Source organism: Pungitius pungitius, unplaced genomic scaffold (assembly GCF_949316345.1).
Source record: "Pungitius pungitius unplaced genomic scaffold, fPunPun2.1 scaffold_28, whole genome shotgun sequence".
Classification (NCBI taxonomy): Eukaryota; Metazoa; Chordata; class Actinopteri; order Perciformes; family Gasterosteidae; genus Pungitius; species Pungitius pungitius.
This window is the reverse complement of record NW_026909895.1, coordinates 375,126-393,111: the sequence shown is the minus strand read 5'-3', so window position 1 is coordinate 393,111 and position 17,986 is coordinate 375,126. Positions and strand designations below refer to the sequence as shown.

The 17,986-nt window shown below is 44.8% G+C and overlaps 36 non-coding genes and 2 pseudogenes across 36 annotated transcripts; all 38 read right to left on the bottom strand.

Annotated features, from left to right (window-relative positions):
- Positions 1–120: 120 nt before the first annotated feature.
- On the bottom strand, positions 121–239 carry LOC134122751 (5S ribosomal RNA). The gene has a single exon (XR_009954267.1). It is a non-coding gene; the product is annotated as a 5S ribosomal RNA (ribosomal RNA).
- A 339-nt stretch (positions 240–578) lies between these two features.
- LOC134121705 (5S ribosomal RNA) lies at positions 579–697 on the bottom strand. Its single transcript, XR_009953246.1, has one exon. It is a non-coding gene; the product is annotated as a 5S ribosomal RNA (ribosomal RNA).
- Positions 698–1,041: 344 nt separating this feature from the next.
- On the bottom strand, positions 1,042–1,160 carry LOC134122750 (5S ribosomal RNA). Its single transcript, XR_009954266.1, has one exon. It is a non-coding gene; the product is annotated as a 5S ribosomal RNA (ribosomal RNA).
- A 396-nt stretch (positions 1,161–1,556) lies between these two features.
- Positions 1,557–1,675, bottom strand: LOC134122748 (5S ribosomal RNA). Its single transcript, XR_009954264.1, has one exon. It is a non-coding gene; the product is annotated as a 5S ribosomal RNA (ribosomal RNA).
- A 339-nt stretch (positions 1,676–2,014) lies between these two features.
- On the bottom strand, positions 2,015–2,133 carry LOC134122363 (5S ribosomal RNA). Its single transcript, XR_009953903.1, has one exon. It is a non-coding gene; the product is annotated as a 5S ribosomal RNA (ribosomal RNA).
- A 344-nt stretch (positions 2,134–2,477) lies between these two features.
- On the bottom strand, positions 2,478–2,586 carry LOC134122427 (5S ribosomal RNA; annotated as a pseudogene).
- A 339-nt stretch (positions 2,587–2,925) lies between these two features.
- Positions 2,926–3,044, bottom strand: LOC134121704 (5S ribosomal RNA). Its single transcript, XR_009953245.1, has one exon. It is a non-coding gene; the product is annotated as a 5S ribosomal RNA (ribosomal RNA).
- Positions 3,045–3,388: 344 nt separating this feature from the next.
- On the bottom strand, positions 3,389–3,507 carry LOC134121538 (5S ribosomal RNA). Its single transcript, XR_009953079.1, has one exon. It is a non-coding gene; the product is annotated as a 5S ribosomal RNA (ribosomal RNA).
- A 339-nt stretch (positions 3,508–3,846) lies between these two features.
- Positions 3,847–3,965, bottom strand: LOC134122747 (5S ribosomal RNA). Its single transcript, XR_009954263.1, has one exon. It is a non-coding gene; the product is annotated as a 5S ribosomal RNA (ribosomal RNA).
- Positions 3,966–4,361: 396 nt separating this feature from the next.
- On the bottom strand, positions 4,362–4,480 carry LOC134121873 (5S ribosomal RNA). The gene has a single exon (XR_009953414.1). It is a non-coding gene; the product is annotated as a 5S ribosomal RNA (ribosomal RNA).
- Positions 4,481–4,819: 339 nt separating this feature from the next.
- LOC134122746 (5S ribosomal RNA) lies at positions 4,820–4,938 on the bottom strand. Its single transcript, XR_009954262.1, has one exon. It is a non-coding gene; the product is annotated as a 5S ribosomal RNA (ribosomal RNA).
- Positions 4,939–5,282: 344 nt separating this feature from the next.
- LOC134121456 (5S ribosomal RNA) lies at positions 5,283–5,401 on the bottom strand. The gene has a single exon (XR_009952997.1). It is a non-coding gene; the product is annotated as a 5S ribosomal RNA (ribosomal RNA).
- A 339-nt stretch (positions 5,402–5,740) lies between these two features.
- Positions 5,741–5,859, bottom strand: LOC134121703 (5S ribosomal RNA). Its single transcript, XR_009953244.1, has one exon. It is a non-coding gene; the product is annotated as a 5S ribosomal RNA (ribosomal RNA).
- A 344-nt stretch (positions 5,860–6,203) lies between these two features.
- LOC134122426 (5S ribosomal RNA) lies at positions 6,204–6,312 on the bottom strand (annotated as a pseudogene).
- Positions 6,313–6,651: 339 nt separating this feature from the next.
- Positions 6,652–6,770, bottom strand: LOC134121702 (5S ribosomal RNA). Its single transcript, XR_009953243.1, has one exon. It is a non-coding gene; the product is annotated as a 5S ribosomal RNA (ribosomal RNA).
- A 344-nt stretch (positions 6,771–7,114) lies between these two features.
- LOC134122745 (5S ribosomal RNA) lies at positions 7,115–7,233 on the bottom strand. Its single transcript, XR_009954261.1, has one exon. It is a non-coding gene; the product is annotated as a 5S ribosomal RNA (ribosomal RNA).
- A 339-nt stretch (positions 7,234–7,572) lies between these two features.
- Positions 7,573–7,691, bottom strand: LOC134122305 (5S ribosomal RNA). Its single transcript, XR_009953845.1, has one exon. It is a non-coding gene; the product is annotated as a 5S ribosomal RNA (ribosomal RNA).
- A 344-nt stretch (positions 7,692–8,035) lies between these two features.
- Positions 8,036–8,154, bottom strand: LOC134122744 (5S ribosomal RNA). The gene has a single exon (XR_009954260.1). It is a non-coding gene; the product is annotated as a 5S ribosomal RNA (ribosomal RNA).
- A 339-nt stretch (positions 8,155–8,493) lies between these two features.
- Positions 8,494–8,612, bottom strand: LOC134121700 (5S ribosomal RNA). Its single transcript, XR_009953241.1, has one exon. It is a non-coding gene; the product is annotated as a 5S ribosomal RNA (ribosomal RNA).
- Positions 8,613–8,956: 344 nt separating this feature from the next.
- LOC134122743 (5S ribosomal RNA) lies at positions 8,957–9,075 on the bottom strand. The gene has a single exon (XR_009954259.1). It is a non-coding gene; the product is annotated as a 5S ribosomal RNA (ribosomal RNA).
- A 339-nt stretch (positions 9,076–9,414) lies between these two features.
- Positions 9,415–9,533, bottom strand: LOC134122741 (5S ribosomal RNA). Its single transcript, XR_009954258.1, has one exon. It is a non-coding gene; the product is annotated as a 5S ribosomal RNA (ribosomal RNA).
- A 345-nt stretch (positions 9,534–9,878) lies between these two features.
- Positions 9,879–9,997, bottom strand: LOC134121476 (5S ribosomal RNA). The gene has a single exon (XR_009953017.1). It is a non-coding gene; the product is annotated as a 5S ribosomal RNA (ribosomal RNA).
- A 339-nt stretch (positions 9,998–10,336) lies between these two features.
- LOC134122183 (5S ribosomal RNA) lies at positions 10,337–10,455 on the bottom strand. The gene has a single exon (XR_009953724.1). It is a non-coding gene; the product is annotated as a 5S ribosomal RNA (ribosomal RNA).
- Positions 10,456–10,799: 344 nt separating this feature from the next.
- On the bottom strand, positions 10,800–10,918 carry LOC134122740 (5S ribosomal RNA). The gene has a single exon (XR_009954257.1). It is a non-coding gene; the product is annotated as a 5S ribosomal RNA (ribosomal RNA).
- A 339-nt stretch (positions 10,919–11,257) lies between these two features.
- LOC134122739 (5S ribosomal RNA) lies at positions 11,258–11,376 on the bottom strand. Its single transcript, XR_009954256.1, has one exon. It is a non-coding gene; the product is annotated as a 5S ribosomal RNA (ribosomal RNA).
- A 398-nt stretch (positions 11,377–11,774) lies between these two features.
- On the bottom strand, positions 11,775–11,893 carry LOC134122018 (5S ribosomal RNA). The gene has a single exon (XR_009953559.1). It is a non-coding gene; the product is annotated as a 5S ribosomal RNA (ribosomal RNA).
- Positions 11,894–12,685: 792 nt separating this feature from the next.
- Positions 12,686–12,804, bottom strand: LOC134122738 (5S ribosomal RNA). The gene has a single exon (XR_009954255.1). It is a non-coding gene; the product is annotated as a 5S ribosomal RNA (ribosomal RNA).
- A 339-nt stretch (positions 12,805–13,143) lies between these two features.
- Positions 13,144–13,262, bottom strand: LOC134122736 (5S ribosomal RNA). Its single transcript, XR_009954253.1, has one exon. It is a non-coding gene; the product is annotated as a 5S ribosomal RNA (ribosomal RNA).
- A 339-nt stretch (positions 13,263–13,601) lies between these two features.
- On the bottom strand, positions 13,602–13,720 carry LOC134121517 (5S ribosomal RNA). Its single transcript, XR_009953058.1, has one exon. It is a non-coding gene; the product is annotated as a 5S ribosomal RNA (ribosomal RNA).
- A 339-nt stretch (positions 13,721–14,059) lies between these two features.
- On the bottom strand, positions 14,060–14,178 carry LOC134121585 (5S ribosomal RNA). The gene has a single exon (XR_009953126.1). It is a non-coding gene; the product is annotated as a 5S ribosomal RNA (ribosomal RNA).
- Positions 14,179–14,522: 344 nt separating this feature from the next.
- On the bottom strand, positions 14,523–14,641 carry LOC134121940 (5S ribosomal RNA). The gene has a single exon (XR_009953481.1). It is a non-coding gene; the product is annotated as a 5S ribosomal RNA (ribosomal RNA).
- Positions 14,642–15,037: 396 nt separating this feature from the next.
- On the bottom strand, positions 15,038–15,156 carry LOC134122735 (5S ribosomal RNA). The gene has a single exon (XR_009954252.1). It is a non-coding gene; the product is annotated as a 5S ribosomal RNA (ribosomal RNA).
- A 339-nt stretch (positions 15,157–15,495) lies between these two features.
- On the bottom strand, positions 15,496–15,614 carry LOC134122734 (5S ribosomal RNA). The gene has a single exon (XR_009954251.1). It is a non-coding gene; the product is annotated as a 5S ribosomal RNA (ribosomal RNA).
- Positions 15,615–15,958: 344 nt separating this feature from the next.
- LOC134122182 (5S ribosomal RNA) lies at positions 15,959–16,077 on the bottom strand. The gene has a single exon (XR_009953723.1). It is a non-coding gene; the product is annotated as a 5S ribosomal RNA (ribosomal RNA).
- Positions 16,078–16,421: 344 nt separating this feature from the next.
- On the bottom strand, positions 16,422–16,540 carry LOC134122181 (5S ribosomal RNA). Its single transcript, XR_009953722.1, has one exon. It is a non-coding gene; the product is annotated as a 5S ribosomal RNA (ribosomal RNA).
- A 344-nt stretch (positions 16,541–16,884) lies between these two features.
- Positions 16,885–17,003, bottom strand: LOC134121872 (5S ribosomal RNA). Its single transcript, XR_009953413.1, has one exon. It is a non-coding gene; the product is annotated as a 5S ribosomal RNA (ribosomal RNA).
- Positions 17,004–17,399: 396 nt separating this feature from the next.
- LOC134121574 (5S ribosomal RNA) lies at positions 17,400–17,518 on the bottom strand. Its single transcript, XR_009953115.1, has one exon. It is a non-coding gene; the product is annotated as a 5S ribosomal RNA (ribosomal RNA).
- A 339-nt stretch (positions 17,519–17,857) lies between these two features.
- Positions 17,858–17,976, bottom strand: LOC134122180 (5S ribosomal RNA). Its single transcript, XR_009953721.1, has one exon. It is a non-coding gene; the product is annotated as a 5S ribosomal RNA (ribosomal RNA).
- Positions 17,977–17,986: the final 10 nt, after the last annotated feature.

The following is a 17,986-nucleotide window of genomic DNA, read 5'->3' as shown; positions in this document are numbered from 1 at the left end:
TTCATATCCAACGTTAAAACAACACTAAACATGCATCTCTTCAACAATGTGATATACTTTTTGTAATTTGTAGGTGTACAATCTGCGGCGCTCGGCGGCTTTCGGTGAGAGAAGTGAAAAAGCTTACGGCACCTGGGATTCCCAGGCGGTCTTCCATCCAGGTACTAACCAGGCCCTGCTCTGCTTAGCTTCCGAGATCAGACGAGATCGGGCGGAACCAGAGAGGTATGGCCGTAAGCTGCTTTTTATCTTTTTCCTAATCCTTTATAATGCGTCAATGAATTATGACACGCCTGCCGTTGGCATCTTTGTGTGGGTTAAATAAGGGTATGCAAAGAAGGCTGTGACATCCCATGCCGAAAATTGGATGGACTAGAGAAGACCCGCCCAGGAGTCCCAGCCAATCGGTGAATGGCCATTGCAGTCCCCGCCACCTCAAATGGCCTGACGATGGTATGGACGTAAGCCACCTTTCATCTTCTTCCTATTGCATCTCTTCTACAATGTGAATTTTTTTTTACAATTGTGTAGGTGTACAATCTACGGCGCTGGGCGGCTTTCAGAGAGAGAAGTGAAAAAGCTTACGGCACCTGGGATTCCCAGGCGGTCTTCCATCCAGGTACTAACCAGGCCCTGCTCTGCTTAGCTTCCGAGATCAGACGAGATCGGGCGGAACCAGAGAGGTATGGACGTAAGCTGCTTTTCATCTTTTTCCTAATCCTTTAAAACGTGTCAAAGATAATCAGAAGTTTCTTTTTCTAAAATTGAAGCAGTTCTTAGCATTGGCAAGAGAGGTTCCTAAAGCCTGAAGGTAACTTTACTTTTCTTCACTGGCAATTCTAACATGTTGGGTTAGCACCTGTATTTCAACGGGTAAATTACAAACAACAGTATGCCAATGGTAAATGTTGACCAACACTAATTTAGCAATCATGAAACGGAATCATTTTGGATAATATTGTCTAATTTCCTTTCATATCCAACGTTAAAACAGGTGTACAATCTGCGGCGCTCGGCGGCTTTCGGAGAGAGAAGTGAAAAAGCTTACGGCACCTGGGATTCCCAGGCGGTCTTCCATCCAGGTACTAACCAGGCCCTGCTCTGCTTAGCTTCCGAGATCAGACGAGATCGGGCGGAACCAGAGAGGTATGGCCGTAAGCTGCTTTTTATCTTTTTCCTAATCCTTTATAATGCGTCAAAGATAATCAGAAGAGTTTCTTTTTCTAAAATTGAAGCAGTTCTTAGGATTGGCAAGAGAGGTTTCTAAAACCTGAAGGTAACTTTACTTTTCTTCACTGGCAATTCTAACATGTTGGGTTAGCACCTGTATTTCAACGGCTAAATTACAAACAAAAGTATGCCAATTGTTAAATGTTGATCAACACTAATTTAGCAACCATGAAACGGAATCATTTTGGATAATATTGTCTAATTGCCTTTCATATCCAACGTTAAAACAACACTAAACATGCATCTCTTCAACAATGTGATATACTTTTTGTAATTTGTAGGTGTACAATCTGCGGCGCTCTGCAGCTTTCAGAGAGAAGTGAAAAAGCTTACGGCACCTGGGATTCCCAGGCGGTCTTCCATCCAGGTACTAACCAGGCCCTGCTCTGCTTAGCTTCCGAGATCAGACGAGATCGGGCGGAACCAGAGAGGTATGGCCGTAAGCTGCTTTTTATCTTTTTCCTAATCCTTTATAATGCGTCAATGAATTATGACACGCCAGCCGTTGGCATCTTTGTGTGGGTTAAATAAGGGTATGCAAAGAAGGCTGTGACATCCCATGCCGAAAATTGGATGGACTAGAGAAGACCCGCCCAGGAGTCCCAGCCAATCGGTGAATGGCCATTGCAGTCCCCGCCACCTCAAATGGCCTGACGATGGTATGGACGTAAGCCACCTTTCATCTTCTTCCTATTGCATCTCTTCTACAATGTGAAATTTTTTTTACAATTGTGTAGGTGTACAATCTACGGCGCTGGGCGGCTTTCAGAGAGAGAAGTGAAAAAGCTTACGGCACCTGGGATTCCCAGGCGGTCTTCCATCCAGGTACTAACCAGGCCCTGCTCTGCTTAGGTTCCGAGATCAGACGAGATCGGGCGGAACCAGAGAGGTATGGACGTAAGCTGCTTTTCATCTTTTTCCTAATCCTTTAAAACGTGTCAAAGATAATCAGAAGTTTCTTTTTCTAAAATTGAAGCAGTTCTTAGCATTGGCAAGAGAGGTTCCTAAAGCCTGAAGGTAACTTTACTTTTCTTCACTGGCAATTCTAACATGTTGGGTTAGCACCTGTATTTCAACGGCTAAATTACAAACAACAGTATGCCAATCGTAAATGTTGACCAACACTAATTTAGCAATCATGAAACGGAATCATTTTGGATAATATTGTCTAATTTCCTTTCATATCCAACGTTAAAACAGGTGTACAATCTGCGGCGCTCGGCGGCTTTCGGAGAGAGAAGTGAAAAAGCTTACGGCACCTGGGATTCCCAGGCGGTCTTCCATCCAGGTACTAACCAGGCCCTGCTCTGCTTAGCTTCCGAGATCAGACGGAACCAGAGAGGTATGGCCGTAAGCTGCTTTTTATCTTTTTCCTAATCCTTTATAATGCGTCAATGAATTATGACACGCCTGCCGTTGGCATCTTTGTGTGGGTTAAATAAGGGTATGCAAAGAAGGCTGTGACATCCCATGCCGAAAATTGGATGGACTAGAGAAGACCCGCCCAGGAGTCCCAGCCAATCGGTGAATGGCCATTGCAGTCCCCGCCACCTCAAATGGCCTGACGATGGTACGGACGTAAGCCACCTTTCATCTTCTTCCTATTGCATCTCTTCTACAATGTGAATTTTTTTTTACAATTGTGTAGGTGTACAATTTACGGCGCTGGGCGGCTTTCAGAGAGAGAAGTGAAAAAGCTTACGGCACCTGGGATTCCCAGGCGGTCTTCCATCCAGGTACTAACCAGGCCCTGCTCTGCTTAGCTTCCGAGATCAGACGAGATCGGGCGGAACCAGAGAGGTATGGACGTAAGCTGCTTTTCATCTTTTTCTTAATCCTTTAAAACGTGTCAAAGATAATCAGAAGTTTCTTTTTCTAAAATTGAAGCAGTTCTTAGCATTGGCAAGAGAGGTTCCTAAAGCCTGAAGGTAACTTTACTTTTCTTCACTGGCAATTCTAACATGTTGGGTTAGCACCTGTATTTCAACGGCTAAATTACAAACAACAGTATGCCAATCGTAAATGTTGATCAACACTAATTTAGCAATCATGAAACGGAATCATTTTGGATAATATTGTCTAATTTCCTTTCATATCCAACGTTAAAACAGGTGTACAATCTGCGGCGCTCGGCGGCTTTCGGAGAGAGAAGTGAAAAAGCTTACGGCACCTGGGATTCCCAGGCAGTCTTCCATCCAGGTACTAACCAGGCCCTGCTCTGCTTAGCTTCCGAGATCAGACGAGATCGGGCGGAACCAGAGAGGTATGGCCGTAAGCTGCTTTTTATCTTTTTCCTAATCCTTTATAATGCGTCAATGAATTATGACACGCCAGCCGTTGGCATCTTTGTGTGGGTTAAATAAGGGTATGCAAAGAAGGCTGTGACATCCCATGCCGAAAATTGGATGGACTAGAGAAGACCCGCCCAGGAGTCCCAGCCAATCGGTGAATGGCCATTGCAGTCCCCGCCACCTCAAATGGCCTGACGATGGTATGGACGTAAGCCACCTTTCATCTTCTTCCTATTGCATCTCTTCTACAATGTGATAAACTTTTTACAATTGTGTAGGTGTACAAGCTACGGCGCTGGGCGGCTTTCAGAGAGAGAAGTGAAAAAGCTTACGGCACCTGGGATTCCCAGGCGGTCTTCCATCCAGGTACTAACCAGGCCCTGCTCTGCTTAGCTTCCGAGATCAGACGAGATCGGGCGGAACCAGAGAGGTATGGCCGTAAGCTGCTTTTTATCTTTTTCCTAATCCTTTATAATGCGTCAAAGATAATCAGAAGAGTTTCTTTTTCTAAAATTGAAGCAGTTCTTAGGATTGGCAAGAGAGGTTTCTAAAACCTGAAGGTAACTTTACTTTTCTTCACTGGCAATTCTAACATGTTGGGTTAGCACCTGTATTTCAACGGCTAAATTACAAACAAAAGTATGCCAATTGTTAAATGTTGATCAACACTAATTTAGCAACCATGAAACGGAATCATTTTGGATAATATTGTCTAATTGCCTTTCATATCCAACGTTAAAACAACACTAAACATGCATCTCTTCAACAATGTGATATACTTTTTGTAATTTGTAGGTGTACAATCTGCGGCGCTCTGCAGCTTTCAGAGAGAAGTGAAAAAGCTTACGGCACCTGGGATTCCCAGGCGGTCTTCCATCCAGGTACTAACCAGGCCCTGCTCTGCTTAGCTTCCGAGATCAGACGAGATCGGGCGGAACCAGAGAGGTATGGCTGTAAGCTGCTTTTTATCTTTTTCCTAATCCTTTATAATGCGTCAATGAATTATGACACGCCAGCCGTTGGCATCTTTGTGTGGGTTAAATAAGGGTATGCAAAGAAGGCTGTGACATCCCATGCCGAAAATTGGATGGACTAGAGAAGACCCGCCCAGGAGTCCCAGCCAATCGGTGAATGGCCATTGCAGTCCCCGCCACCTCAAATGGCCTGACGATGGTATGGACGTAAGCCACCTTTCATCTTCTTCCTATTGCATCTCTTCTACAATGTGAATTTTTTTTTACAATTGTGTAGGTGTACAATCTACGGCGCTGGGCGGCTTTCAGAGAGAGAAGTTAAAAAGCTTACGGCACCTGGGATTCCCAGGCGGTCTTCCATCCAGGTACTAACCAGGCCCTGCTCTGCTTAGCTTCCGAGATCAGACGAGATCGGGCGGAACCAGAGAGGTATGGCCGTAAGCTGCTTTTCATCTTTTTCCTAATCCTTTAAAACGTGTCAAAGATAATCAGAAGTTTCTTTTTCTAAAATTGAAGCAGTTCTTAGCATTGGCAAGAGAGGTTCCTAAAGCCTGAAGGTAACTTTACTTTTCTTCACTGGCAATTCTAACATGTTGGGTTAGCACCTGTATTTCAACGGCTAAATTACAAACAACAGTATGCCAATCGTAAATGTTGACCAACACTAATTTAGCAATCATGAAACGGAATCATTTTGGATAATATTGTCTAATTTCCTTTCATATCCAACGTTAAAACAGGTGTACAATCTGCGGCGCTCGGCGGCTTTCGGAGAGAGAAGTGAAAAAGCTTACGGCACCTGGGATTCCCAGGCGGTCTTCCATCCAGGTACTAACCAGGCCCTGCTCTGCTTAGCTTCCGAGGTCAGACGAGATCGGGCGGAACCAGAGAGGTATGGCCGTAAGCTGCTTTTTATCTTTTTCCTAATCCTTTATAATGCGTCAATGAATTATGACACGCCAGCCGTTGGCATCTTTGTGTGGGTTAAATAAGGGTATGCAAAGAAGGCTGTGACATCCCATGCCGAAAATTGGATGGACTAGAGAAGACCCGCCCAGGAGTCCCAGCCAATCGGTGAATGGCCATTGCAGTCCCCGCCACCTCAAATGGCCTGACGATGGTACGGACGTAAGCCACCTTTCATCTTCTTCCTATTGCATCTCTTCTACAATGTGAATTTTTTTTTACAATTGTGTAGGTGTACAATTTACGGCGCTGGGCGGCTTTCAGAGAGAGAAGTGAAAAAGCTTACGGCACCTGGGATTCCCAGGCGGTCTTCCATCCAGGTACTAACCAGGCCCTGCTCTGCTTAGCTTCCGAGATCAGACGAGATCGGGCGGAACCAGAGAGGTATGGACGTAAGCTGCTTTTCATCTTTTTCCTAATCCTTTAAAACGTGTCAAAGATAATCAGAAGTTTCTTTTTCTAAAATTGAAGCAGTTCTTAGCATTGGCAAGAGAGGTTCCTAAAGCCTGAAGGTAACTTTACTTTTCTTCACTGGCAATTCTAACATGTTGGGTTAGCACCTGTATTTCAACGGCTAAATTACAAACAACAGTATGCCAATCGTAAATGTTGACCAACACTAATTTAGCAATCATGAAACGGAATCATTTTGGATAATATTGTCTAATTTCCTTTCATATCCAACGTTAAAACAGGTGTACAATCTGCGGCGCTCGGCGGCTTTCGGAGAGAGAAGTGAAAAAGCTTACGGCACCTGGGATTCCCAGGCGGTCTTCCATCCAGGTACTAACCAGGCCCTGCTCTGCTTAGCTTCCGAGATCAGACGGAACCAGAGAGGTATGGCCGTAAGCTGCTTTTTATCTTTTTCCTAATCCTTTATAATGCGTCAATGAATTATGACACGCCTGCCGTTGGCATCTTTGTGTGGGTTAAATAAGGGTATGCAAAGAAGGCTGTGACATCCCATGCCGAAAATTGGATGGACTAGAGAAGACCCGCCCAGGAGTCCCAGCCAATCGGTGAATGGCCATTGCAGTCCCCGCCACCTCAAATGGCCTGACGATGGTACGGACGTAAGCCACCTTTCATCTTCTTCCTATTGCATCTCTTCTACAATGTGAATTTTTTTTTACAATTGTGTAGGTGTACAATTTACGGCGCTGGGCGGCTTTCAGAGAGAGAAGTGAAAAAGCTTACGGCACCTGGGATTCCCAGGCGGTCTTCCATCCAGGTACTAACCAGGCCCTGCTCTGCTTAGCTTCCGAGATCAGACGAGATCGGGCGGAACCAGAGAGGTATGGACGTAAGCTGCTTTTCATCTTTTTCTTAATCCTTTAAAACGTGTCAAAGATAATCAGAAGTTTCTTTTTCTAAAATTGAAGCAGTTCTTAGCATTGGCAAGAGAGGTTCCTAAAGCCTGAAGGTAACTTTACTTTTCTTCACTGGCAATTCTAACATGTTGGGTTAGCACCTGTATTTCAACGGCTAAATTACAAACAACAGTATGCCAATCGTAAATGTTGATCAACACTAATTTAGCAATCATGAAACGGAATCATTTTGGATAATATTGTCTAATTTCCTTTCATATCCAACGTTAAAACAGGTGTACAATCTGCGGCGCTCGGCGGCTTTCGGAGAGAGAAGTGAAAAAGCTTACGGCACCTGGGATTCCCAGGCGGTCTTCCATCCAGGTACTAACCAGGCCCTGCTCTGCTTAGCTTCCGAGATCAGACGAGATCGGGCGGAACCAGAGAGGTATGGCCGTAAGCTGCTTTTTATCTTTTTCCTAATCCTTTATAATGCGTCAATGAATTATGACACGCCAGCCGTTGGCATCTTTGTGTGGGTTAAATAAGGGTATGCAAAGAAGGCTGTGACATCCCAAGCCGAAAATTGGATGGACTAGAGAAGACCCGCCCAGGAGTCCCAGCCAATCGGTGAATGGCCATTGCAGTCCCCGCCACCTCAAATGGCCTGACGATGGTACGGACGTAAGCCACCTTTCATCTTCTTCCTATTGCATCTCTTCTACAATGTGAAATTTTTTTTACAATTGTGTAGGTGTACAATCTACGGCGCTGGGCGGCTTTCAGAGAGAGAAGTGAAAAAGCTTACGGCACCTGGGGTTCCCAGGCGGTCTTCCATCCAGGTACTAACCAGGCCCTGCTCTGCTTAGCTTCCGAGAACAGACGAGATCGGGCGGAACCAGAGAGGTATGGACGTAAGCTGCTTTTCATCTTTTTCCTAATCCTTTAAAACGTGTCAAAGATAATCAGAAGTTTCTTTTTCTAAAATTGAAGCAGTTCTTAGCATTGGCAAGAGAGGTTCCTAAAGCCTGAAGGTAACTTTACTTTTCTTCACTGGCAATTCTAACATGTTGGGTTAGCACCTGTATTTCAACGGCTAAATTACAAACAACAGTATGCCAATCGTAAATGTTGACCAACACTAATTTAGCAATCATGAAACGGAATCATTTTGGATAATATTGTCTAATTTCCTTTCATATCCAACGTTAAAACAGGTGTACAATCTGCGGCGCTCGGCGGCTTTCGGAGAGAGAAGTGAAAAAGCTTACGGCACCTGGGATTCCCAGGCGGTCTTCCATCCAGGTACTAACCAGGCCCTGCTCTGCTTAGCTTCCGAGATCAGACGAGATCGGGCGGAACCAGAGAGGTATGGCCGTAAGCTGCTTTTTATCTTTTTCCTAATCCTTTATAATGCGTCAATGAATTATGACACGCCTGCCGTTGGCATCTTTGTGTGGGTTAAATAAGGGTATGCAAAGAAGGCTGTGACATCCCATGCCGAAAATTGGATGGACTAGAGAAGACCCGCCCAGGAGTCCCAGCAAATCGGTGAATGGCCATTGCAGTCCCCGCCACCTCAAATGGCCTGACGATGGTATGGACGTAAGCCACCTTTCATCTTCTTCCTATTGCATCTCTTCTACAATGTGAATTTTTTTTTACAATTGTGTAGGTGTACAATCTACGGCGCTGGGCGGCTTTCAGAGAGAGAAGTGAAAAAGCTTACGGCACCTGGGATTCCCAGGCGGTCTTCCATCCAGGTACTAACCAGGCCCTGCTCTGCTTAGCTTCCGAGATCAGACGAGATCGGGCGGAACCAGAGAGGTATGGACGTAAGCTGCTTTTCATCTTTTTCCTAATCCTTTAAAACGTGTCAAAGATAATCAGAAGTTTCTTTTTCTAAAATTGAAGCAGTTCTTAGCATTGGCAAGAGAGGTTCCTAAAGCCTGAAGGTAACTTTACTTTTCTTCACTGGCAATTCTAACATGTTGGGTTAGCACCTGTATTTCAACGGCTAAATTACAAACAACAGTATGCCAATCGTAAATGTTGACCAACACTAATTTAGCAATCATGAAACGGAATCATTTTGGATAATATTGTCTAATTTCCTTTCATATCCAACGTTAAAACAGGTGTACAATCTGCGGCGCTCGGCGGCTTTCGGAGAGAGAAGTGAAAAAGCTTACGGCACCTGGGATTCCCAGGCGGTCTTCCATCCAGGTACTAACCAGGCCCTGCTCTGCTTAGCTTCCGAGATCAGACGAGATCGGGCGGAACCAGAGAGGTATGGCCGTAAGCTGCTTTTTATCTTTTTCCTAATCCTTTATAATGCGTCAATGAATTATGACACGCCTGCCGTTGGCATCTTTGTGTGGGTTAAATAAGGGTATGCAAAGAAGGCTGTGACATCCCATGCCGAAAATTGGATGGACTAGAGAAGACCCGCCCAGGAGTCCCAGCCAATCGGTGAATGGCCATTGCAGTCCCCGCCACCTCAAATGGCCTGACGATGGTATGGACGTAAGCCACCTTTCATCTTCTTCCTATTGCATCTCTTCTACAATGTGAATTTTTTTTTACAATTGTGTAGGTGTACAATCTACGGCGCTGGGCGGCTTTCAGAGAGAGAAGTTAAAAAGCTTACGGCACCTGGGATTCCCAGGCGGTCTTCCATCCAGGTACTAACCAGGCCCTGCTCTGCTTAGCTTCCGAGATCAGACGAGATCGGGCGGAACCAGAGAGGTATGGCCGTAAGCTGCTTTTCATCTTTTTCCTAATCCTTTAAAACGTGTCAAAGATAATCAGAAGTTTCTTTTTCTAAAATTGAAGCAGTTCTTAGCATTGGCAAGAGAGGTTCCTAAAACCTAAAGGGAACTTTACTTTTCTTCACTGGTAAATCTAACATGTTTGGTTAGCACCTGTATTTCAACGGCTAAATTACAAACAAAAGTATGCCAATTGTTAAATGTTGATCAACACTAATTTAGCAATCATGAAACGGAATCATTTTGGATAATATTGTCTAATTTCCTTTCATATCCAACGTTAAAACAGGTGTACAATCTGCGGCGCTCGGCGGCTTTCGGAGAGAGAAGTGAAAAAGCTTACGGCACCTGAGATTCCCAGGCGGTCTTCCATCCAGGTACTAACCAGGCCCTGCTCTGCTTAGCTTCCGAGATCAGACGAGATCGGGCGGAACCAGAGAGGTATGGCCGTAAGCTGCTTTTTATCTTTTTCCTAATCCTTTATAATGCGTCAATGAATTATGACACGCCTGCCGTTGGCATCTTTGTGTGGGTTAAATAAGGGTATGCAAAGAAGGCTGTGACATCCCATGCCGAAAATTGGATGGACTAGAGAAGACCCGCCCAGGGGTCCCAGCCAATCGGTGAATGGCCATTGCAGTCCCCGCCACCTCAAATGGCCTGACGATGGTACGGACGTAAGCCACCTTTCATCTTCTTCCTATTGCATCTCTTCTACAATGTGAATTTTTTTTTACAATTGTGTAGGTGTACAATTTACGGCGCTGGGCGGCTTTCAGAGAGAGAAGTGAAAAAGCTTACGGCACCTGGGATTCCCAGGCGGTCTTCCATCCAGGTACTAACCAGGCCCTGCTCTGCTTAGCTTCCGAGAACAGACGAGATCGGGCGGAACCAGAGAGGTATGGACGTAAGCTGCTTTTCATCTTTTTCCTAATCCTTTAAAACGTGTCAAAGATAATCAGAAGTTTCTTTTTCTAAAATTGAAGCAGTTCTTAGCATTGGCAAGAGAGGTTCCTAAAGCCTGAAGGTAACTTTACTTTTCTTCACTGGCAATTCTAACATGTTGGGTTAGCACCTGTATTTCAACGGCTAAATTACAAACAACAGTATGCCAATCGTAAATGTTGACCAACACTAATTTAGCAATCATGAAACGGAATCATTTTGGATAATATTGTCTAATTTCCTTTCATATCCAACGTTAAAACAGGTGTACAATCTGCGGCGCTCGGCGGCTTTCGGAGAGAGAAGTGAAAAAGCTTACGGCACCTGGGATTCCCAGGCGGTCTTCCATCCAGGTACTAACCAGGCCCTGCTCTGCTTAGCTTCCGAGATCAGACGAGATCGGGCGGAACCAGAGAGGTATGGCCGTAAGCTGCTTTTTATCTTTTTCCTAATCCTTTATAATGCGTCAATGAATTATGACACGCCTGCCGTTGGCATCTTTGTGTGGGTTAAATAAGGGTATGCAAAGAAGGCTGTGACATCCCATGCCGAAAATTGGATGGACTAGAGAAGACCCGCCCAGGAGTCCCAGCCAATCGGTGAATGGCCATTGCAGTCCCCGCCACCTCAAATGGCCTGACGATGGTATGGACGTAAGCCACCTTTCATCTTCTTCCTATTGCATCTCTTCTACAATGTGATAAACTTTTTACAATTGTGTAGGTGTACAAGCTACGGCGCTGGGCGGCTTTCAGAGAGAGAAGTGAAAAAGCTTACGGCACCTGGGATTCCCAGGCGGTCTTCCATCCAGGTACTAACCAGGCCCTGCTCTGCTTAGCTTCCGAGATCAGACGAGATCGGGCGGAACCAGAGAGGTATGGCCGTAAGCTGCTTTTTATCTTTTTCCTAATCCTTTATAATGCGTCAAAGATAATCAGAAGAGTTTCTTTTTCTAAAATTGAAGCAGTTCTTAGGATTGGCAAGAGAGGTTTCTAAAACCTGAAGGTAACTTTACTTTTCTTCACTGGCAATTCTAACATGTTGGGTTAGCACCTGTATTTCAACGGCTAAATTACAAACAAAAGTATGCCAATTGTTAAATGTTGATCAACACTAATTTAGCAACCATGAAACGGAATCATTTTGGATAATATTGTCTAATTGCCTTTCATATCCAACGTTAAAACAACACTAAACATGCATCTCTTCAACAATGTGATATACTTTTTGTAATTTGTAGGTGTACAATCTGCGGCGCTCGGCGGCTTTCGGTGAGAGAAGTGAAAAAGCTTACGGCACCTGGGATTCCCAGGCGGTCTTCCATCCAGGTACTAACCAGGCCCCGCTCTGCTTAGCTTCCGAGATCAGACGAGATCGGGCGGAACCAGAGAGGTATGGCTGTAAGCTGCTTTTTATCTTTTTCCTAATCCTTTAAAACGTGTCAAAGATAATCAGAAGTTTCTTTTTCTAAAATTGAAGCAGTTCTTAGCATTGGCAAGAGAGGTTCCTAAAACCTGAAGGTAACTTTACTTTTCTTCACTGGTAAATCTAACATGTTTGGTTAGCACCTGTATTTCAACGGCTAAATTACAAACAATAGTATGCCAATCGTAAAATGTTGATCAACACCAATTTAGCAATCATGAAACGGAATCATTTTGGATAATATTGTCTAATTTCCTTTCATATCCAACGTTAAAACAACACTAAACATGCATCTCTTCAACAATGTGATATACTTTTTGTAATTTGTAGGTGTTCCCAGGCGGTCTTCCATCCAGGTACTAACCAGGCCCTGCTCTGCTTAGCTTCCGAGATCAGACGAGATCGGGCGGAACCAGAGAGGTATGGCCGTAAGCTGCTTTTTATCTTTTTCCTAATCCTTTATAATGCGTCAATGAATTATGACACGCCTGCCGTTGGCATCTTTGTGTGGGTTAAATAAGGGTATGCAAAGAAGGCTGTGACATCCCATGCCGAAAATTGGATGGACTAGAGAAGACCCGCCCAGGAGTCCCAGCCAATCGGTGAATGGCCATTGCAGTCCCCGCCACCTCAAATGGCCTGACGATGGTATGGACGTAAGCCACCTTTCATCTTCTTCCTATTGCATCTCTTCTACAATGTGATAAACTTTTTACAATTGTGTAGGTGTACAAGCTACGGCGCTGGGCGGCTTTCAGAGAGAGAAGTGAAAAAGCTTACGGCACCTGGGATTCCCAGGCGGTCTTCCATCCAGGTACTAACCAGGCCCTGCTCTGCTTAGCTTCCGAGATCAGACGAGATCGGGCGGAACCAGAGAGGTATGGCCGTAAGCTGCTTTTTATCTTTTTCCTAATCCTTTATAATGCGTCAAAAAATTATGTCACGCCTGCCGTTGGCATCTTTGTGTGGGTTAAATAAGGGTATGCAAAGAAGGCTGTGACATCCTATGGCGAAAATTGGATGGACTAGAGAAGACCCGCCCAGGAGTCCCAGCCAATCGGTGGATGGCCATTGCAGTCCCCGCCACCTCAAATGGCCTGACGATGGTATGGACGTAAGCCACCTTTCATCTTCTTCCTATTGCATCTCTTCTACAATGTGAAATACTTTTTACAATTGTGAAGGTGTACAATCTGCGGCGGTGGGCGGCTTTCGGAGAGAGAAGTGAAAAAGCTTACGGCACCTGGGATTCCCAGGCGGTCTTCCATCCAGGTACTAACCAGGCCCTGCTCTGCTTAGCTTCCGAGATCAGACGAGATCGGGCGGAACCAGAGAGGTATGGCCGTAAGCTGCTTTTTATCTTTTTCCTAATCCTTTATAATGCGTCAAAAAATTATGTCACGCCTGCCGTTGGCATCTTTGTGTGGGTTAAATAAGGGTATGCAAAGAAGGCTGTGACATCCTATGGCGAAAATTGGATGGACTAGAGAAGACCCGCCCAGGAGTCCCAGCCAATCGGTGGATGGCCATTGCAGTCCCCGCCACCTCAAATGGCCTGACGATGGTATGGACGTAAGCCACCTTTCATCTTCTTCCTATTGCATCTCTTCTACAATGTGAAATACTTTTTACAATTGTGAAGGTGTACAATCTGCGGCGGTGGGCGGCTTTCGGAGAGAGAAGTGAAAAAGCTTACGGCACCTGGGATTCCCAGGCGGTCTTCCATCCAGGTACTAACCAGGCCCTGCTCTGCTTAGCTTCCGAGATCAGACGAGATCAGGCGGAACCAGAGAGGTATGGCCGTAAGCTGCTTTTTATCTTTTTCCTAATCCTTTATAATGCGTCAATGAATTATGACACGCCAGCCGTTGGCATCTTTGTGTGGGTTAAATAAGGGTATGCAAAGAAGGCTGTGACATCCCATGCCGAAAATTGGATGGACTAGAGAAGACCCGCCCAGGAGTCCCAGCCAATCGGTGAATGGCCATTGCAGTCCCCGCCACCTCAAATGGCCTGACGATGGTATGGACGTAAGCCACCTTTCATCTTCTTCCTATTGCATCTCTTCTACAATGTGAATTTTTTTTTACAATTGTGTAGGTGTACAATCTACGGCGCTGGGCGGCTTTCAGAGAGAGAAGTTAAAAAGCTTACGGCACCCGGGATTCCCAGGCGGTCTTCCATCCAGGTACTAACCAGGCCCTGCTCTGCTTAGCTTCCGAGATCAGACGAGATCAGGCGGAACCAGAGAGGTATGGCCGTAAGCTGCTTTTCATCTTTTTCCTAATCCTTTAAAACGTGTCAAAGATAATCAGAAGTTTCTTTTTCTAAAATTGAAGCAGTTCTTAGCATTGGCAAGAGAGGTTCCTAAAGCCTGAAGGTAACTTTACTTTTCTTCACTGGCAATTCTAACATGTTGGGTTAGCACCTGTATTTCAACGGCTAAATTACAAACAACAGTATGCCAATCGTAAATGTTGACCAACACTAATTTAGCAATCATGAAACGGAATCATTTTGGATAATATTGTCTAATTTCCTTTCATATCCAACGTTAAAACAGGTGTACAATCTGCGGCGCTCGGCGGCTTTCGGAGAGAGAAGTGAAAAAGCTTACGGCACCTGGGATTCCCAGGCGGTCTTCCATCCAGGTACTAACCAGGCCCTGCTCTGCTTAGCTTGCGAGATCAGACGAGATCGGGCGGAACCAGAGAGGTATGGCCGTAAGCTGCTTTTTATCTTTTTCCTAATCCTTTATAATGCGTCAAAGATAATCAGAAGAGTTTCTTTTTCTAAAATTGAAGCAGTTCTTAGGATTGGCAAGAGAGGTTTCTAAAACCTGAAGGTAACTTTACTTTTCTTCACTGGCAATTCTAACATGTTGGGTTAGCACCTGTATTTCAACGGCTAAATTACAAACAAAAGTATGCCAATTGTTAAATGTTGATCAACACTAATTTAGCAACCATGAAACGGAATCATTTTGGATAATATTGTCTAATTGCCTTTCATATCCAACGTTAAAACAACACTAAACATGCATCTCTTCAACAATGTGATATACTTTTTGTAATTTGTAGGTGTACAATCTGCGGCGCTCTGCAGCTTTCAGAGAGAAGTGAAAAAGCTTACGGCACCTGGGATTCCCAGGCGGTCTTCCATCCAGGTACTAACCAGGCCCTGCTCTGCTTAGCTTCCGAGATCAGACGAGATCGGGCGGAACCAGAGAGGTATGGCCGTAAGCTGCTTTTTATCTTTTTCCTAATCCTTTATAATGCGTCAATGAATTATGACACGCCAGCCGTTGGCATCTTTGTGTGGGTTAAATAAGGGTATGCAAAGAAGGCTGTGACATCCCATGCCGAAAATTGGATGGACTAGAGAAGACCCGCCCAGGAGTCCCAGCCAATCGGTGAATGGCCATTGCAGTCCCCGCCACCTCAAATGGCCTGACGATGGTATGGACGTAAGCCACCTTTCATCTTCTTCCTATTGCATCTCTTCTACAATGTGAATTTTTTTTTACAATTGTGTAGGTGTACAATCTACGGCGCTGGGCGGCTTTCAGAGAGAGAAGTTAAAAAGCTTACGGCACCTGGGATTCCCAGGCGGTCTTCCATCCAGGTACTAACCAGGCCCTGCTCTGCTTAGCTTCCGAGATCAGACGAGATCGGGCGGAACCAGAGAGGTATGGCCGTAAGCTGCTTTTCATCTTTTTCCTAATCCTTTAAAACGTGTCAAAGATAATCAGAAGTTTCTTTTTCTAAAATTGAAGCAGTTCTTAGCATTGGCAAGAGAGATTCCTAAAGCCTGAAGGTAACTTTACTTTTCTTCACTGGCAATTCTAACATGTTGGGTTAGCACCTGTATTTCAACGGCTAAATTACAAACAACAGTATGCCAATCGTAAATGTTGACCAACACTAATTTAGCAATCATGAAACGGAATCATTTTGGATAATATTGTCTAATTTCCTTTCATATCCAACGTTAAAACAGGTGTACAATCTGCGGCGCTCGGCGGCTTTCGGAGAGAGAAGTGAAAAAGCTTACGGCACCTGGGATTCCCAGGCGGTCTTCCATCCAGGTACTAACCAGGCCCTGCTCTGCTTAGCTTCCGAGAACAGACGAGATCGGGCGGAACCAGAGAGGTATGGACGTAAGCTGCTTTTCATCTTTTTCCTAATCCTTTAAAACGTGTCAAAGATAATCAGAAGTTTCTTTTTCTAAAATTGAAGCAGTTCTTAGCATTGGCAAGAGAGGTTCCTAAAGCCTGAAGGTAACTTTACTTTTCTTCACTGGCAATTCTAACATGTTGGGTTAGCACCTGTATTTCAACGGCTAAATTACAAACAACAGTATGCCAATCGTAAATGTTGACCAACACTAATTTAGCAATCATGAAACGGAATCATTTTGGATAATATTGTCTAATTTCCTTTCATATCCAACGTTAAAACAGGTGTACAATCTGCGGCGCTCGGCGGCTTTCGGAGAGAGAAGTGAAAAAGCTTACGGCACCTGGGATTCCCAGGCGGTCTTCCATCCAGGTACTAACCAGGCCCTGCTCTGCTTAGCTTCCGAGAACAGACGAGATCGGGCGGAACCAGAGAGGTATGGACGTAAGCTGCTTTTCATCTTTTTCCTAATCCTTTAAAACGTGTCAAAGATAATCAGAAGTTTCTTTTTCTAAAATTGAAGCAGTTCTTAGCATTGGCAAGAGAGGTTCCTAAAGCCTGAAGGTAACTTTACTTTTCTTCACTGGCAATTCTAACATGTTGGGTTAGCACCTGTATTTCAACGGCTAAATTACAAACAACAGTATGCCAATCGTAAATGTTGACCAACACTAATTTAGCAATCATGAAACGGAATCATTTTGGATAATATTGTCTAATTTCCTTTCATATCCAACGTTAAAACAGGTGTACAATCTGCGGCGCTCGGCGGCTTTCGGTGAGAGAAGTGAAAAAGCTTACGGCACCTGGGATTCCCAGGCGGTCTTCCATCCAGGTACTAACCAGGCCCTGCTCTGCTTAGCTTCCGAGATCAGACGAGATCGGGCGGAACCAGAGAGGTATGGCTGTAAGCTGCTTTTTATCTTTTTCCTAATCCTTTAAAACGTGTCAAAGATAATCAGAAGTTTCTTTTTCTAAAATTGAAGCAGTTCTTAGCATTGGCAAGAGAGGTTCCTAAAACCTGAAGGGAACTTTACTTTTCTTCACTGGTAAATCTAACATGTTTGGTTAGCACCTGTATTTCAACGGCTAAATTACAAACAATAGTATGCCAATCGTAAAATGTTGATCAACACTAATTTAGCAATCATGAAACGGAATCATTTTGGATAATATTGTCTAATTTCCTTTCATATCCAACGTTAAAACAACACTAAACATGCATCTCTTCAACAATGTGATATACTTTTTGTAATTTGTAGGTGTACAATCTGCGGCGCTCGGCGGCTTTCGGTGAGAGAAGTGAAAAAGCTTACGGCACCTGGGATTCCCAGGCGGTCTTCCATCCAGGTACTAACCAGGCCCTGCTCTGCTTAGCATCCGAGATCAGACGAGATCGGGCGGAACCAGAGAGGTATGGCCGTAAGCTGCTTTTTATCTTTTTCCTAATCCTTTATAATGCGTCAAAAAATTATGTCACGCCTGCCGTTGGCATCTTTGTGTGGGTTAAATAAGGGTATGCAAAGAAGGCTGTGACATCCTATGGCGAAAATTGGATGGACTAGAGAAGACCCGCCCAGGAGTCCCAGCCAATCGGTGGATGGCCATTGCAGTCCCCGCCACCTCAAATGGCCTGATGATGGTATGGACGTAAGCCACCTTTCATCTTCTTCCTATTGCATCTCTTCTACAATGTGATAAACTTTTTACAATTGTGTAGGTGTACAAGCTACGGCGCTGGGCGGCTTTCAGAGAGAGAAGTGAAAAAGCTTACGGCACCTGGGATTCCCAGGCGGTCTTCCATCCAGGTACTAACCAGGCCCTGCTCTGCTTAGCTTCCGAGAACAGACGAGATCGGGCGGAACCAGAGAGGTATGGACGTAAGCTGCTTTTCAT